Here is a 20,065-nt window from a genome sequence, read left to right on the forward strand (position 1 = left end):
TATCAGGTCGCAGCTGTGCCGACGCGCCGCGCCGCGGTGATCTAAGTCTGAACTTGGGCGACCCTTATACATAACTTTGTTTCTGGAGCGGTCGAAAAATTTAAAAGGGCGCCTCTGGACCGTGACCATCGACCGGCACACGAATAATCGTCAGATAAGTTCCCTCGCCTCCCGATTCCCGTTGCGCGCAGAAAACACCGCGAAAGATGGCGTGCTAGTGTGCTTGTTATCGTTCACTGACAACGAGAATACTGCGTATCATCAAACGCCGATTGTTCTTTTTTGATCTAGGACGACTGAAAAGTGAAGTCACTACCGCATGGATACGATATCATGCCGTTTGTAACATACTTATTTTGTGGTTTATCGTATACATATAATTGAACACGAAGCCCGCGTTGTTTTATTTTTTATTTTTTGTTAATTTTTCAGATATTCGGGAAAATATTATCGATATAGTAGCAACGAACTATTATTGATCAAAGAATTTCTAAGCGAAGATTGCTATAATTCTCCGGGATTGTGAAACGTTCCTTTTCAACCTGATTATGTTTCGCCTCCCTTCTCTTTCCCTTTTTTCCTTTGGATTGTTTCAACAGGACAAAAACTCAGTTTAATAATTTTGCGAAATGGAAAACGCACTTTATAGTCGTTATCATTATACATGTATAAATAGCAGGTTAGTTTGTATACTGGTCGCACGTTCCTCAACAGCTTTGTTTCCTGGCAGACCTTATTCCTTCCAGGAGAGTCGGTTAATATCAAGTGCTTAGTCACGTTTCCCACTGATACTTGGCGCCATAATCGCTGCAAGTTGGCAAAACCGTATGTAAACAAGACTGGTACGTTTCAGTAAATAATTACTGAATTAGTCTACTTTCCGTTTTCTTGGATGGAGCCTGTGCCAAATACAGTACACCACATTACGCTCCTAATAATACGTTGCTTTTTATATTTAGAAGTCAGTCAAAAAGCAATTTTATGTGTTTTTATCCGTTTCTTAAAAATACTTGATTACGCTTTGCTAATGTTAAAGATATTTCTCGACGGTCTATAGGAAATTTCAAGTATTCGCGATGAAGTAATTATACGCTGTGTTTACAAGGCAAATTAGATACAAATTCAAACAACGCTTCATATTTTATTGCTAATTAGATGTATCGATACTCGAACATATATTGTTATTCTTACAGATGTTCATTCATTATCTGGTAAAGAATAATATTTCTTTCTTGTATCAACGTCTCAGTTTGTGTTTGCAGATATCTTGAGTGATATTTCTTAGATCAGTACGTCACGTCGCGCCGTTCTCACTCTCATTCTCACAGAAGCATTAAACAAGTGTCATTGAAAGTCTTTCGTTAATCAACGATCAAGAGTCCGTGATCTTGATGGACTTTCCTTCGATCGAAGACGATCCATCTTGCTCAGTCGTGGCGTGTATCGCGAGATATCGCTACGACAACTTCTCGCGAGGTATAACTAGTTTGAAGCTATAAGGCCAACTAACGTCCGTGAGAATCGACCTCAGAATAGTCACAACATTGCGTGTCATCTTGTTTATTCGGAAGTGTCGAAAACGATCTTATTCGAATAATAATTACTTTATAATTTTCTATATCAAGCCTATAAAAATATTTATATAAAAGTTCGTAATACTTTATTTGGTTTTATAGCGGTATTCCTGAAAATTTGAGAAACAAATTCAAATTATTTTTCAATATCGAAAATTTGGGAAGAAGGTTTAATTAATTTAAATATCAAAATGAAAGACCAACGCTGTAATAAATTGCAATACAAAAAAAAAAGAGAAACAAAAAAAGGAGAACAAAAAATACACGTATAAGCAACTATACACGTATAAGCAACTATACACGTATAAGCAACTATACACGTATATCATACTTGAAACATAAATGAAAACAATTCATTTATCCAAAAGTGACGAAGGAGGTGTAAGAACATCTTTCGATCGAATTCTCTCCATATAGGTACATAAGGTACTAGTAGATATAATCCGTGACGCACGAATCAGTGGTTCGAACCTTTTTCGCGGATGACCGTAACTTATATCGGGCCACTCAAAATAAGGACTTGGACCTTCTCGATATCCTGGCGCCTCTAATATCTAGTCACGAACGTGCTGTGTCATGCACCTTTCGGGAACGCGTTTCTCTCACGACGAATGGCGTCTAGGTATTCCCATTCGAATACCGGTACTTGCTGACTGCACGTGTCAGGGTCAAATGACATCATTCCGACGCAAGGATCTTCGTGATGGTGTGCCGACGTTTGTGTCGTCGTAATTCATCCCGTCGATCGTTCATGGTTCTGGTAGTGCTGGGATAGCAGTCGACGGAACCGCAAGATCCTCTTTGACTGACCGCCGTTTCGACCAACTATTCTTAATTTTTGTTCGTCTCGATATTTTTTCGATACCATAAAGACCTTTAGTTCTTTATTTTTCCCCAAATATTTATTTACATCATTGACTGCACTTGCTACAGAAACAAATGATCCAGCAAGAGTTTATAATTTGCTAAAGAGACGTTTCAAAATTTGTATGGCTGTGGCGAGTTATAGCAGTTTAAGTGGTGTTTTTTAAGTTGATGTAACTGTTCGCTTGTTTGTTTATTGGATAAAAATTCGATTGGAATTCTAGAATTGAAAGACTAATAAAATCGGAAAATTAGAAACTTATTTTTCACAATTGAGAAGAAGTATGATGGTTGTAAGAAGTGTTTGTATCAAGACGAATTGAATTTACAATAGTAGTAACTATGGCGATTTATGTCACAATATTATAGAAATAATGTTTTCTCTTAATGAGTGATGATTCTGAAATTATATGACGTAGTAAAATTAATTTTAATGAAATCTGAAGAGACAAAAACTACTTACAATTTGAATAAAAGCCTACGATGCTTATTTTAATTAATATAGTAATATTAATTAATATAATGATAATATTAATAATAGTGGCAATCAATTAAAAGTTATTAACAGTTTACTAGGAATTTCGTAGACGAATCTCTCTTTAACCTTTATTTTATTGTAAAAGTGTGCATTTTTCACTTTAATTATAAAAGGCACACGAGTATTTCAAAATTCTTGTAGTGTATTGAGAAATCATTATGGGAAAATACCCTATTGGAGATCAAATTGAGTCTGAAAAGCAAATCTCTGTCATAATTTCCCACCAAATCTAATAACATACTCTTTTAATTTATAATTTCTGTAATAGGTTATATTACTTTCTGTATCCCGACGTTATTTTCGTTCTTATGTCAGATGGTATTATTAACCATCGTAACAGTAACATAGCAAAGTTCGCACTCCTATTTTATTGGTTAACGAGTCCGGTCGACCATTCGTTCGTTAAGTTACTTTTCTTCTATGTGTAAAAGCGACATTACCATAGGCATCGGTAATATCGGACATACCGGACAAATGCATCATTCGCAAAGTTCATTTTTTTCTTACAATGCATCAACCCTGCGTCGATCGTTTGTTATGAATTGCAACTCTATCACTCTTTTCTTTGTCAGAAAACTCGAAACCGCGGTAAGTTACGTCGCGAACGTAGTTTCCCGCGACAGGCGGATCGCTTAGGCTTAGATGATGAAACACAGTTGGTGTTCTTCGTAAGCTCATTTTCTCGCAAAAAAACGCGTGCAAACGCTCGTTGGTATAAGCTTTTTAACAACGAGCGGAATGAGAGCAGATATAAGATGGTTTATGTTCGGGAAGTAATTTTCATGCTCGAAGGTTAACTTTTCTAACTGTTATCAATCGCGAAACAGAACGTTCGTTTAATGCTAGGTCACGACACTATCCGGCTTCAGCTTGGGTTTTAGCTCGTCGAAGCGATCGTCCAACGACATCGCACCACGTCAGATCGCGATAAAACAGCGTCTAAGATACGAAAGGCATGGCGGAGTTGGTGGATGTAACGCCGCAATTACTGGCCGGTATATTTAGTTTGAGATTGGCATAGGTGGCGAAGAGTCTGCTAGTTGTTATCTATTTTCTACGCACGTGGCCTCTATAGACCGAGATCTAGCCGGTTATAATCGGTGACACACTATGAGAAGACAGAATCGCCTTGGTGACGTTTTCGGGATTAGGTTTCTTTCCAGCCACCCTGACATCAGGTTCTCCGAGATCTGCTAATGGATAAAGTCGACCGACTGTCACCCTTTATTCGTTGATCGAGTTAATCTTTCTTCTCATTGTCAGAGAGATTATTTACGAGTTAACGATGTTTGAAAACTAGTGACATGGATAGCTAAATCAGTTTTGAGCCGAACATGTTTCGTTTAACGAGATCAACATAATTTAAAATACACTTATCTCTATTGATGATGAAAATAGCGGATCAATTAATCTCTTTTACGTAACAAATTGCATTCTGACAAAAATACAAACCCAACCCAGTATCTTGACATGAAAATTTTCGATGTAATGGATAAATAATTTTCGGTAATACAAGTTTCAATTCTTCTTAAATCGGTCTTACTCAAATTCTTCTGTCCTTGTTTAAACTTTGAAAGATTATATAAATTTATATTTTTACGAATATAAATATATAAATATGTCCAGTTTATCAATAATCGATATAACCAATGATCAATATATCGTACTATTTAACAAAATATAATTCATCATAATTATCGATCAGTGACAAATGAATAATTAAACGTAAGAGTTATCATTGATAATTCAATAGAGAAAAAGGTCATGGTATCGTGTCTGAAAAGTGCGACGGATACTGCTGTCGTTTGCCGCGGATCGTAGTACGCATGATTCGACTACAGTGGAGCAGGCTGGCTGCACGTAACGTGCATTCGTACGGACGTTTGTGTCCGACCTATCTCAAGCTCCGTCATCGAGAGAGGGCGCGCGTCGAATGGCGAGGTTAGGTTAGGTTAGGGACGTCACCAGCTACTGCGCTCATCCGCCAGAATAACTTTAAGCGGGGTTGCACAACTCTAGTTCCCGCCATGTGCCGCGTGCTCCTTACTTAGCGTGTCTTTAACCGCTTTGCATAAATGCGTTGCACTGTTTATTTTTGGTTTATCGTCTGAAAAGAACGACACCTACTACAATCACTAGTACCAGGCTGATGACCCTATTAGTCAACATTTTTTGTCCACCGTGAATGAAATTATTTGATTCGATACGCACAAGTTAACACATCGGTTGCTGAATTTTTTTTATATATTTTGCATCATAACAATCTATACTAGCGTCACTTATTTAGAGCATGTCGCGTTTCAAGTTTTTATTGCAACATACTAAAAAATCATTGAAAATTTCACTAATATCATTCTTTATTTTATTTTAATATTTTTACTAATTCAGCTGTTACAGGATGCTGTTAATAAACATGTCATTCGATGTGTTATAACTGTAGATATATTAAAGATTGATTATAGCTTAACCAAATATACATCTATTATTAGTCTTCATAGAAAACTTTTAATGAATTTTCGTATGTTGTTGAAATATAAAACTTTCGATCTCAGACAATTTTTCGTAATGGAACAATTTAGAAGCGAGCAAAGTAGAATCGTCTTTCTGCTAGATTCATCATCTCGGAATGCTCGAGTTCGTATAATGTATAACGAAAACTTTATTATTTCGCTTTAATCAATGGAAATAACGTAAGTCGATAAAGTTACAACTAGTTAGCTGTATGATAGTAATGTTTATCTCCACTTAGTTGGTCAACTCGTTTAATATCTGTATAAAAAATGACGTTTACATTTAGTAATTTGTCATACGTCTTTGTTCGTCACCGAGTGAATCTAACCAGAGATGGAAACATCATCAACTACTGTCTTCGACCGATTAACTTCTGATGCGTTTACACGTGCCAGACTGTGTTAACTTTGGCTTCGTATCGCGCGGATTATCAAGGCAACCGAAGTGGGGCAATTGGATTTCGCGTGAACCGTAGCAGACACGAATTTCGATAGAAATTCATGTTCGCTTGAGAATTCGTGACTTTCCTACGCATGATTTTCTTGCGTTCGTATCGAAATATACATTGTATACAATTCTATTAAACAGTGCCACGATTGGACACAGAAAAGTATTTTATCGAAGGGCACATAAAGTCTCGCGTTTATTCGGCTGACGCAATCAGAAAGCTGGTAAATCTTTACGTAATTAGTGGAAAAGGTCTGACCACGACGTTCCCGAACTACTAATAAACGATCCGTATATACATAGATTTGCCTAACAATCGACTGGTGTATCGCCTCGTCTCACGTATTTATAGATTACAGAGAAACCATTCTGCCCTACCATGAACGAACGATCGTGCAAATTGATCTACGATGATCCTGAGAATAGATAGCGGCCAATTAAACAGAAACAATAGCCTTAGGCAACTTGAACGCGATACTCGTGAATCAATGAAATCGAACGGAAACGATCACTACGTACGTCGACGTTTCGTTTCTTTTAATCTTTAAGCATAATCGTTGCATCAAGAAAAAAGGGCGTTTAGGATTTAACCAGATTATAAATGAACCTGCATGGTAGTTCTTTCATGAATAAATTTCGATTCAACGTGATTAAGTATCTGAATAATTATGCTCAGAAGAACACCGTATACTTGGAGGTTTCAACTATTCGTACTGCATAAACCTTCCTAGCTTTAATGGTTTCCTCAAGGTTACCAGAATTCATTAAAAAATTATTTTCGTATCTTTAACGCTTGCATCAGCGTCCGCTGTTCTATGGAAGGCACGGTGTATTTTATGTTCATCTTCGAAACTGCGCTTCCTGGTCTGACGAACGTATATATGACGTATTTGGGGAGAGGGGATTAGGATGCCTATCCTTCGATAAAGTTTGCTCAACAGATTCTTGCGAATTTTCGGGCGGTCGGCATCTGCCACCTGCCGAACGACCTAGACCTTTCGACTTGATCGAAACCTGTCCGATATCCATTCCTGATTATCATTTCTTTTCTTGCTTCTCCTATTCGTTGACTTCGCTTTCAAGTATCCAGATACGGATGCTTATTAATTATCATATAACGTAATTAACGACACTTTTCGCGGGGAACAAGTCATTTGGTAAACATCGTTTTTCTATAAATATTTAAAACGAGAAAGTTTAGGCAGGGACCAGAAAACCAATTGCTGACTTACATTTTTTCCGTTTAAAACATCCAAAACACGAATAATGCTGGCAGAGGCAAAGTCTTGTCGAAATCCCTGCCGACGGTACCGTCGCGTCGGGACGGTATTACAAAAGATCATCGACCTACCGACGATGTAGATTGTCGATCAAGTATGGAGGAAAGATACGTCGTATTACGTTAGCGTTTATACACCAACTGTTTGCGCGCGCGCACTTCCACTCACATGTATCTACGTACTTTTATATATATATATATATATATATACCAAACCAAGCCACACATACACATATATACGGTTCACCAATGTTACTCGCACCTTTCTCTAGCCAAAAATTCGTTTTGCACGATGAACAATGTGTTTCTCATGTATCGTCTGTTTTCTTAAGTATTTGCATGTGCGCTTGTTCCTCATTTGTTCGTCTCCTGCGATAGAATTCGATCCATCGAGTCGAACGAAGACGAACGTTCGACGGCGTCAAATTATATCGATGCTCCGGCAATGATTACCGATCAAGTTGTCTGCGAACATCAGGTCCATGCGTGAGTCGATCAAAATTTATTTAATATCAACTGTCACGATAGTGACCGTGTGGACGATTCGGTACGAAATTGCGTACAAAGTGGCAGGGTAGCAAGTTGAACAGAAATCTCGAGCAAACCAATCGGTTTCAACATCGATTAGTTTTTAAGTATATATACCTAAGGTTCTTAGTGTCCGAAACGGCGATAGGGCAAAGACGCACGACCCATTTGCGCGTGCGAGCTTGCCCTCGAAACTGGGTTATCCTTTGTCCTAACAGAAGACGCTTAGTTTTACATTCTTGCTTTTCCGGTTCCTCCGCGTCCTGACGTTTAACCAGCAACGCTGTGTTGATCCATTTGTTTCTTCGTTTGTCACGCAAAATCCTTTTTGTACCTTCGATACAACCAACGTGGACAACATTGTAGTCTTTTCTTCGAATTTTCGTCACGTTACTCTCCTTTCAGCCCCGGTTTGATTTAAGTATTTTGACGTGATACGATCGGTTTGAATACAACGTCGATCTATATGTCCAGCGCGCATGATCGTGTAAAAAAGATATGAACATGTATGGAAATAATAAAACAACGATAGTCTCATAGATCGAACGTGGTATGCAGAGCTCAAAAATAACGGACGTTGATGGATTTTAGATGCTCTATAGACAATCGATTTTCGAGCATCGTTATTGCTCAATAAGCGAATCGTTGAAAATCAATAGAGTTTATCGTCGAGATATGGAATCATTCGCGGCAGTTTGGTAATCCAAAGGATCTGGGCTTGAACACGTTCTTCGTGAAATGCACTAAATGCAGGTAATTTGTAATGCTAAACCGACAAAAAAAAAAAAAAAAAAAAAATAAAAAAAAAGAATAAAAAAAACGATGATATTTTCTTCTCTGTAACGAGGCTTTGATATTTAGATATCATTTATTTTAATCGAGCCTCATACACAACGAGTCCAATGTAATTCCTTTCCCGCAATTTCTCTTTGACAGACCGTAGGTGGTTAGAAAAAAGGTTCTCGAGCCTGTTCTCTCATTCGATTCGTTTCATACTCGACGAGCCATTCTTCGTTCAGTGGTATGCATTTTCGAAAATAGCTGATCAGGGTCCATCGTGTCATTGGTCGATGACTACTACACGAAATTCCCCTAGGGTTCGTTGCACCTTGGATTGTGCGCGAGATGTAAACTTTGGAAGTAGCGCCGCGCGTGTAGTATTTACGTGTAAACACGGGCCGAGTTTATTTGGGAGTGGCGGTAGCCCTGTTCTGTTGCAACAACATTATCAAACAGACTCGTTCTTATCGCGTTGCACGCTACGCGAGCCGCATCGCCATTCATGCGTCAGTTTTGCACGGAGACGCGCGAAACGGCATCACTCGCATCTCACTCGTGCGCGTGCAACCACTTACGCATACGTGTGTGTGGACCGAAATGGCAGCCATGCAGCAGTTGCATAACGACTTACGCTTTTTTTTCTATTTCTCTATGACCATTACACGGCTCAGTTTCTGTAGGAAGCCGCAATATTTTTTTAATTAAATGGCGCGCATTCTATCTATACGCGAAGATCGGCAAGATAGCGCGTGGATTTCGCAGAAAACGATTGATCAACGCGTGACTATGGGGCCACGACTCGTTGCGTTACTCCGTGGAACGTGGACGACGATGATTCGACGAGAACGCGTTTCTAATTGACAACGAGCGTATATACGAAGCAGACGTAAATTCGACGTTGGATACAGGGACGATAAAAATCGGTGATTAAAGAAACGTCGTCGTCGTGTTGGGGCTGCGGGCATGGATTTATAAACGTACTTGTTTCCCGCGTTTACCGAGAATGATATTATCGATCAGGCAGTTTCAAGTTGCAATATCGAATCGTTAGAGTAATGTACGAAGAGCGGTGGCTCTTCCAATTTTGGCTGACCTCGTCACGTGATCGGCGGATTTTCCTCCGGGTTACTGGCAGTGTGCGACTCCCGATCGAGCGGCCGATTGTAAAGGTCTCGACACTCTCGAGAGTGATGGCAGTGTTCAGAATGAAAACGAAGTCGATCGATTGGCGCTCGTGCGATCCTTTCCACCAGTCTTCAAGGGTCGCGCCTTTCAAACGGCTGTTGCGGGCTCCTTGATCGGCGCATGCTCCGCGGATTGGCACACACGGACGAGAGGATGTACGGTGACTTTGGCCGTGACGACAGCAGTAGATTAAGAAAGAGACGGAGAGTGAAAAAAGGGAGAACAAATAAAATCACAGGCAGTAGGGTAAGGTGTAAGTAATCGCCGATCTGGCGACGATTAGTCGCAATTGGCAGTGTTTTCGAGATCAGACAAAGGAGGAAGAGGTTCATCAGTCGTTGAAGTTTCGTTAATCGTTTCGGCGCCACTCGCGTGCTGTAGGCATCCTTTTCGCGACGATTAATGGTAATAGTGGGAAGGAACACTTTCCTTTCAAAATTTCTTCCAATGGAGCACGAGAGAGAAGCACACGCGTGTTCACGTTCGAAATTCGTGAAATCATCGGTGCGAATATTTCACACTGGGATACGAGGAACAGACAGGTGGCGTGCATAGAACACAGAAGAGAGAGAAAGGGACAGAACGATGGTGCTGAATATTCTTGCTCGATGGCACTTCCGGTTCGAGAGCCCGTGCACTTTCTCCTGAACAGTGCGAATAGCGATCGTTTCCCTGCTAGAAGCTTCCCAGTGATCCTAGTCGATTTCTCGTGCCGCGCATATCCCCGGGTCACGAAGCATCCAATTTGAAATTCGTTCTCTAGTTCTTGCTTGCTCGCTCCTTCGCACGTTCGTCCAAAATACACGGTGACGATCGTCTCGCGATAAACACATCGACAACCACAGAGTGCAAGTCGGTAGTAACGATCTGCTTCGTTCGATTTGTGGATGAACGGTCCAACAACAAAGAAACTTTAAGTCGATTCAGCGATACGCTGCATCGGATGGCAATGTCTGACGCTGATAATTCTAGAAATTGTAACAAGCGCCACGTTCAACCAACACGTTCTAGAGGAGATAGCCGGGTTAATCATTCTCACGTCGATCACTGTTCGAAACCATCGTGGTGACTGGATAGGCGAACGGAGCTGTCACGACGAGATTACACTGGAGTCAGAGCGAGGCACACGTAGCAGGTTGTCGTAGGTCACAGAACGGTCTGTTTCGTTCCTTCGAACTGGCACTTCCGGTCGAGGCACGTGGTTCCACGCGTCGAACCGTGCAAACAGAGGGACAGTTCGAGTTTTCGCGCGGGACACTTCCGGATTGTGGCAAAACAACGACGTCCATCACTATCACCATCACAGCCACCACCATCGGCACCACCTCCACCGTTTCTCACGTTCCTTCTTGCCCGAGTTCGTCGTAACACGTACGTGTGTGGCCTACGTACGTGCGTCGCGTGTATGCGTGGCCCGTCCCTGTACGCGTGCACGTGTGCGCGCGTGTACGTGGACGTGTTTCTCTCTCGTCGTACCGAGGTGTAAACCGAGTGTCGAGCTGAGTTGGCTTCGACAAAGTAGGGCGACGACTGGGACAGCGGCCACGGGCACCAGCGCTCACCGACGAGGAACCCGTGCGCCGTGCGGTGGAGGAACTGTGGAAGTGGAAGAGAGAACCCTCCTCGTAAAACGGCAGCGTTGCTGTACTACGTTCTCCAGTAGGGGAACCTCTAATACCGCTGCAACAAGCCTAGCCCGATTGCTTAGCGTTACGCACGCCGCTCGCGGAAAAACTCTATCCGCATGCTATCTACCGAGCACTGCCGTGTTACCAGATCGAAAACTGCCTCGCTTTTCGCTCTTATTCCCCTGTCTCGACTATGCACCTAGTTGCATGACATTTCCTTCGCTCGTACTTTTTCTTTTCTCCTATCTTTCTTTTTTTAATTTCGACACCTTTACTCGGTCGACGAGCTGCCATTTTCTCAGTGATCGATTTCTACCGTTTCAACTTGCCACGAATTTCATTCTTATCAATTTTCAACATCGAGTCGTTCGTTAAACGGAATTAGTCTCGCAGGCTAAGAAACGTGGTAATACGTGGTCAACATTAACACGCATAGAGTTGTAATTAAGCAAGTAACACGCTTGTCTTATCGTTCGTAAATGAAAATTTTGTTACGTAACCGAACCGCGTTGTTGATAGAAACGTCGTTACTGTGCCGTCACGGCACAAATGGAGGGAAATGCAGAAATGCAAGAGCTGCCTTCGCTCTATCCGCTGAAATTCGCCGCAACTAATAGCGTATCGCAGAATTTCGAGGACACAGCCTCCGTCGATATCTCGATGGAAACACTAATTTTAAGCGCTGAACGTGCGAATTTCACATGATTGCGTGACACGCGTGTTACGAAATATTGTCGCCACGAACTGGGCTGTTGTCTTAAGTAGAATGCATCGCTGTAAAATTTCTTCGTGGATTTCGACCACAATACCGTTCGAAGATTAAACGTCGTGTCGATGCATTTTATTCTTTCATAATGGTTTAGACGAGACATTTGAGTCGGTTGCGGCAATAGATTGATATTTTTAGAAATAAAATCGATCGATCGATTTTCCGCGCCCTGACTTTTGCCTAGTGTTCAAGAAAGTTGTAGCCATTTCTATATCTTAACGTATCTATTATATTATATTAATCTCTTATATTCTGTACGTTATTCGAGTGCCGTAATATTTACTCTATTTATTATATCTGTTTGTATACTTTGTATAAGGAGATTTTAATTAGATTAATCTTATGAATGTAATTACCCCCGACAAAAGAAACGAAGATAATGTATTTATCGATTTTAATATGAACGCACACATAGAAAGGAACAACGAACTGTTCAAGATTCGAGACGAAAGCAGACTAAGAAAACAATTTGGGGGGAAGTATTTAGAATGAAAAGAGAAAGCAGCGAGGCATAAACTGCCTACGACTACGAGAACTCTCGTCAGCCTGTATACTGTATACTATGTGTTCTTGTTATTCTTTTACGGTCTAGGCCACGATGTTCGATAACCGAAAACTTTCACCTTCCGAACCACGTTACACTCGCGAGCCCATGACCAAGGATCGCATCGTGCGTTTTAGCACAGCTGCGACCGAGCTCGATCTCGACCACACAGCCTCGTCTCTCTTGATCTTGATCTTTCGATCCGTTATATAAAAACGTGTCCAAAATATCTCGAGCAGGATAGCCAATGAAAAGATTACAAAAAACATACGCAATCAAAATAGTCATTATAGTATATCATATTCACGGTAAAATTATCTTTTACGTGTAACAAACGTAGTTCTGTTTGTTACTACAAATTAATTGATGATCTTTCCATTTTAATCGTTTATATCAAATATACCTGTTAGATTATCGCAACTCAACGTTCAAATTAAATCTCTCAATTAAAATTAATAAAAACAGGAGATAATTGATACTGGAATAGTCGATACTGGAAGGTTTATATTCCAAAGAAGAGAACTTCGTTTCAATTCTTGGAAATCAAAGGGAATTCGTTTAAAGCTGTTGGACAATATCGCGACAGGAAGAACAGTGCTGCGAAAAGGAGGAGGCTGAGTGGGGGATCGTTCAGGTGGAAGGCTAACCGGAGCGCTCCTTGGAACAGTGTACGTCACAAAGATCCTCCACGTCGCGTCGCGTCGTTGCCCTGACCTCAAAACTAGCTGACTCTCGCTATCGCCGCTACAATTACGATCTCCCTGTACTCGACTAGAATAAGCTTCTAAACGACGACAGTCAACTATCTAGTTGCCTTTCGATAACCCTTCGAAAGAATTTTCCAACATTCAACCGATAATTTCGATATTTTTGGTCGAAACACCCCTTAGAATATTTCGTGTAATCGATTCCCTAGAAGGAATTTAACAAATTCTGTTGAATATTCATATGCTTCGTTCCTATAAATCTCTTTACGTTCATGTCGTATTATGTTATCTATGCAAATCCGCCACAGTTATAGGTAGAACATCTGGATATTAAGGAGTTTCTCTAAATTCTTGTTTCCAAAAGACTTGGCTTCTCACTTTCGACGGGATCATCAAACAGCCAGCGATTCGCCAGTCATATACAAGCATCCCATCATAAATTACCACTGGCTGGAGGTTGCGTTCAACATGATGTAAAGCCCAGATGCGAGGAGCGATGCGACGCGACGCTTCCTGTTCCGAACAATATCCCCGTTCTGTCGATCGTTTCAGCGGCAAATTATTCACGTAAGCGACACGTTGTTGAGGGCCCATTAAGGATCACTGGCACGCAGTGTGTTCTCCATGATTTCTGACTAGGAATATTTAAGGCAGTAGGAACGCTAGATTCACGACGGTCGGTAATCGGCCGCGGTTAATGACCTTTCAGCGTGCAATTGTTCGTAACGAGCAGCTTTCGTCTCATCAGGGTCGAGACTCGTTCGTCATTTCAGCCTGCATATTCGGGTCAACTATTGTTTGTCGCGGTATTAAGCGACCGCTTCACCAACGAACAATCTATTTCCGGTGACGGGTAGTCAGGCTCTCTACTCGCTCGTTGCTCCATCGCGCGCGTTTCTAGGAAGCCCCGGATTGCCGCGCGCCGCGTTCATTCGTTCTTTCGTTCTTTCCTTCTTTCCTTCTTTCCTTCTTTCGTTCCCTCGTTCCTCGGCAAGTGTGTCACTCGTCGTTCCACTATTACCCCGTGCCGGTCCTCGGGAGAAAGCAAAAATTACACGCTCCCGGGAGCGCCTAACGAATTCCTTTTCAACGAAGCGAACGCTATCGTTCGTGGTTTAGAATGTACCTCTGCGCGTCGTGGATCTCGAGCTATCTGGAGAGAGGATGCATCAGTTTACGAAACGAAGGTGGACATTCTAATTAGATAGCCTCATGAATGAACATTATAGAAGTACTCCTTTCGAGTGACCAAGCTTGAGCTTTTTAATTATTGTTTTCTTACTTTCTAATGTTTCCTTGTATTAATCCATTAAGAAACGTATTAATGGTTCAATTTACATTTTCCACTTCTTTGTATATTTGGGAATATAAAAAGACGGTGGAGATTAGAAACGTGCATGCGGCATGAATAGAGTACACAAGAGGGAGCAATAAAATATTGCACACACCTAGGACAGATATAAATGTCTTGATTTCTTTTTGTCGTGACTTAAAAAGTGATTAACCATTGTCGTTAATAATAAGCGTGCTTATTTTTCCCGTAAACAATTAGTCTTGTGGTATATTCATAGCACGATCATAAGTTATAAAAAGTTAGCGATGTTAGGGAAAGTTAAGAGATTTAATACAAGTTTCTGTGAAAAGTAATAAATACTTTTGCAATAAGAAAAGTGTTTGTTATTTCTTTGGTCCTTAATTTTTTTGAAAGTGGAATTTCTTAATCGTCGTTGGATAATATATCGTATTATAACATAGAATCGTAAATTAATTAATTATCGCTATGAAAAATATTAAAAGAAATGCAAAACCGATGCGTTTAAAATGCACCGCGAAATGCCAAAAACTCCTAAAAAGTCAATAAAATTCTCCTCATGAAAAATTCTAATTTAAGATCGATCAAATCCTTCTAAAGACTTCACAATATTCACGCATTTGTAACAAAAATACTAAAGCATTGAAATTACTAGCCGCAAAATACGCAAGCGTACTTCAACGTGTAAAATTAAATGTGCAAGCTAAAGTATTGGAATCGTTAGAGACGTTAGAAGAATACAAATGGTATGAACGCAAAGTACGCTAAAAAAAAGTTGTAGGCATCGAATACGCTAGAATAAAGTTCCCGAAGAAGACGAACGTTTCCAAAAGGATAAATAATACAGCTCATCTGGATTACCGTTTCCCGTTCCGAAGCTTGAGACTGCTTAACCGTTGAACGTCGTGGGGTACCGCAAGCCCCACTGACTCACAGAACTACTTTCCCTTCTTTCTCGACGAGGTACTACCTACTACATACCACCGCCGCGCCGCACCGTGAACAGAGCCCCGTTATCCAGCCAGCTCGTCGAGAGTGAAACGTTTGTGTACTAACTCTGCCTTCCCACGGAACAACGCGACTGTTCGTTCAGCCCACGTAAAAATTTCTCTTCGCGTGTAAAATAATTATTAAAATATATCATCCCTTTTTCATACAAGATTTATGTAATAATGGAATTTTATCGAGTCTATGAATTTCACTTTGCTATTTCAGTTTGTTTCAAAATTGCTTGTACAGACTGTAAAGAAGTTGAAAGCAATATTTTCTAAATATTTTCAATTTATACATCTGATAGAATACAACCTCATACTTTAACTAAATAATAACAAATCCTTCATCTTTTCTATAAAAATTTTTTTAAAATAAATTATTTGGAGTATTTTTCAAATACATTATTATACTGTATCGTTTCATAATTTTAATTTTTGTATAAAATTCAACCACTTTATCTTTCTTCACCCGAAGAATTCATTACGCACTAAAGTATACAAAAAATAATTAATATATTTCTTTTCGTACAAAACTCGTTGAACTCATTGTTAGAGTTACTAAACTCCACTTTATTCGAATAGAGCGCCGAAAAGCTAACGAAGGACGTATATAAAAAGCATTTTCTATTCATTCTACGATAATTGCAACATTTATTACGTCAAGTATAAATTGTTTTTTTATTACCATCACCGATGGTTAAATACGAATTACAAAAGCTGCACCAAAATAGTTCTATTTAAAACATTCGATTCCATAGTTACCATTCGTTCAGATAAAGAATCCTAAACTCAATGACCAACTTTTCTAATCTAACATTCTTAAATCTGGCGTAGCTTCTTAATAATATATATATGTCGGAGATGAAGAGACACCGGAGCTTTCCGACGAAACCGGGGAAAAACCCCTAATATTGTAGTTTGGATTCCACCATAGCCGTAGTTAAACAATCACCGTCCTTCAGCCCGATTGTAATTGCCTGCAATCTATGAGAATGAGTTTGGGTTCGAGGTGACAACCAGTCACCGAACGTAGTCGCGGTCAAGGGACGAACATTTTTCTAACAAAGTCATGAAAAAGTCTATAGTCCTCCATAAAAAGAAATAGTTGTAACGGCACTCGACAGTAAGCATACTAACGGTTTCTGTCTCGTGGCTCGTCATAAGCAGACCCTATTCTATGGGTAGGTCGATTGCCGGTTGTCGAGACATATTCGCAAAACATCTGCAGCCAGCCTAATGACCCGTCATAAACCTTAAACCTTAATTAACGAAAATAGGCAAACAGTCTTTTCCCGCAAATGACACTTCCGAAGACTGACCAATTTAACAATAACGGCAATTTCCCTCACGTCTTCACGAATATAAAAGGCCTGAGGCCACGAGAGAGGAGAGCAGTTTTTCCGAAACAGTGCGACAGTGAGAGCTTCGAGTACGACTAAGGTATCATTTTGACGGAGTGCTTAGTTCGCGTGCTAACTGAGAGTGCCACCTAGGAGTTGCCAACGAGTAAAGGATAAAAGAGTCCCGTTGACCGCGGATTCGTTATCGGACCTAAGACTATTGTCATTCGCATCGCGAGTACCTAACCGCCGCAGTTTATTTGTCAAACCTCACATCTCTATACTTGTATCAATAAACTCTGGATCATACCTTGACAATGGCTAATACTGGTGAAGATTCATTACCTGCCCACACCTCCGATCCTACTGGCTCTCCGACAAATACAATATCTCAATAATACCTATTTAAATACATATCCAAATAATAAAAAATTTTAATATAACCAATCAATCAATTTGGTATAAATACCTACGTATAAATCTTATATGCTACATATTGCAAGCGCAAAACGATAGTTATGACGCAACGATAAGGAAAATGAAACTGTCGTACGTGGCGGCAAAATGTGTAACGATCACTACCTGGACACTCGTAATCTTTTCTTCCCGATTCCGGAGTTTGACGACGGGCGTTTTTCAATTAGACAGCACGTGATATTTTAAAGGTTATCACGCGGTGTCGTAACTGTGATTGGCATCGGGATCTTTTTCCACACGATACTTTAGGAAATATATGTAATATACTACTTTAAAAAAAGGTCCGTGCATGATCGGAACGTGGTTCCAGTATGCAAACTCGTTCACGCACGGCTCGTACGTTCTGCCCTCTAATTAAAATCGGGGAACCCTTGTCTCGATGTAATGACTCTTCGTACAGTCCGTAATGATTCATATACATAATCAGGGAGATAACTTTCGCGCGTGATACTACGCTTTAATGAAACTAGAGATCGCATTGATCACTCGTTCGTTTGCACAAACAAAATCAACGGAATTTTGAAAATTAGCGTTGTTTCGTGAAAGAAGGTCGTGATTACTGCGTGTTTAAGAATTTGTTATTTGATGTATTGGAACTTAACAAAAAGTGCATCTTAGGCGTTTCGTTTAGCAACGAAACAGAGTTTTATTTAATTGATAAAGGTTAATTGATTTTAATTTGTTGTTTAAAGGAGAAATATGCGAAAATACCAACAAAAATAGAAAAATTCAATAATAAATTGTTTAGAAACGTAGGAGTATTCACATCGGAGAAATAACGACACAATTGGAAACATTTACTCAGTAAACCTAGCCTAAATATTATTTTATTAGTTGGCATAGAAATAACAGAATTTTGACAGAAAATTGACAGAGTTTTCAAACATAAATAGTTCTTTAATACGATAATTCTTTATTGTTTATTATATGCCGGTTGTCAAAACATCCCTATTAGGTTGCGCTTTCATCTCACTTTAAGTTATGCGTTAAAAAGTTTCTTAAATTTATAGTAAGCGTGTCTATAAAACTCTTTTCTTTCTTAAATTAATATCAAAAGACTTATGCGAAAAACGCACCATAGAAAAGATAACAGATACAACAGACTCTATGCACAAATAACTTCTTTGGTCGGACCATTCAAAGTCCTACACTACTCGCAGAAAAGTCTCGTGTTTAATTAAGACAATTGCCCTTCCGTGCCAGTGTATACTGCCCGAGTAACTGAACACATTGTAGCTACATATGAGCGTAGAAAAAGTTCAATTGGAAATGGAAAATTCAAATCTGGGAGAGATCCATATTATTGTGCCTTTGGATACTAACGTTGTTTCAGGTTACAGGGTCTAGAGGTAAAAGAACTTTGAACAGATTGTTATTGCCGTTTCTTGTAACCTTCAGCCAGAGTTACACAACAAGATCAACTTTTTTGATGGTAACATCCGTTGATATAAATGTATAAACGTGCTCCCCATGTCATTAGTATTATTATCCTTTCTTCGATTGGTATAGTAGCATTGAACGAGCGACGATTACAACCGGTATACACTATCTCTGTACTTATACTTGTACTTATTTTAATACATCTGACTATTACGAATTCATCCACTCATTACATTATTAAATACACCTACACGTTATAACCACCTCAACATCCATTTTTCCTTTCAGTGCTGTTTGCCAAAGTCAAAGCTTCTCGTCATACAGAATCGGTAGACCATTAGTGACGAACGACTGTGATTCGTTACCATGGATCGTCGATATCAAATCGATTCCCTTCGCAGGAAGCACGGTGCGCTCTCATTTGTTCTTTTACTCCTATACGTGTACATCGTTTCATCCGCTTATGACCTATTAATCATCGCGAATATAGAGTAGATCCTTGTCTTTGATATGCGTCGTGGGAAAAGAACAGCGTTGTCCGCAGAAACGTAAGATACGTTATATAGCTCGATTTATCGAGTTGAATGTCTTCGCAAAATAAGAGTAATAATCGTATATGTGATATGTCGATAGATTATTATATAAACTATGTAGCGATTATAAGACACGGATACTTGGTGACGTACAGCATGCGTTGAATGTCGTTGACTGTGGATTTGAACGATGGTCAGATAAATCCAGTAGCTAGACTATTATGTAAGATGCTGATTATAAGTATTTGGATACACGGTTGATCTGTAGCATACGTTGTTGCATAAATGCTATTAATAGCTTTCATCGCGTAAAGTATAGAACTCAAACTCAAATGAAGTAATCTATAATTAAATAACATAACTTTTTTATGTTACGGGTCATCTACGATCAAACGATACCAATTAAGGGTTGATCATTTTTTTATTCCTCTTATTCTTCGTAACTAGTATAAACGGCGAAAAATCTTGTAAACACCTTGCATATGACTACGATAATAACAATTAAATAAGAAAATCATTGTAAATCCTTCTATCTGTGATTTAATTTACATGGTGTTAAAGCAAACAAGCGTTCAAACAAGTATGGACAATAGTGTACGTTTTTCAGAAATAAATCTGAGAGAACAAACGGCAAAGACCGGATAAAGGGAACTCGAAGACGTTCCGATCTTATCCAA

General features: G+C 39.7%; 1 protein-coding gene across 8 annotated transcripts in view; it reads right to left on the reverse strand.

Moving 5' to 3' along the window:
- Nucleotides 1–20,065, reverse strand: part of LOC126916137 (hormone receptor 4) — a 156,136-nt gene that overhangs the window by 33,694 nt on the left and 102,377 nt on the right. The window contains exon 1 of one of the 8 annotated variants that reach the window (XM_050721579.1): nucleotides 9,615–11,984. The exons of 6 other annotated variants lie outside the window; for them this stretch is intronic. The gene's annotated coding sequence lies outside the window, so the exon portion shown is untranslated. Of the gene's footprint in view, nucleotides 1–7,166; nucleotides 11,985–20,065 lie in introns of those variants that run through there. One more of the 8 variants, XM_050721580.1, reaches the window with a different exon arrangement.

The sequence above is a fragment of the Bombus affinis genome, chromosome 5, assembly GCF_024516045.1.
Source record: "Bombus affinis isolate iyBomAffi1 chromosome 5, iyBomAffi1.2, whole genome shotgun sequence".
Taxonomy (NCBI): domain Eukaryota; kingdom Metazoa; phylum Arthropoda; class Insecta; order Hymenoptera; family Apidae; genus Bombus; species Bombus affinis.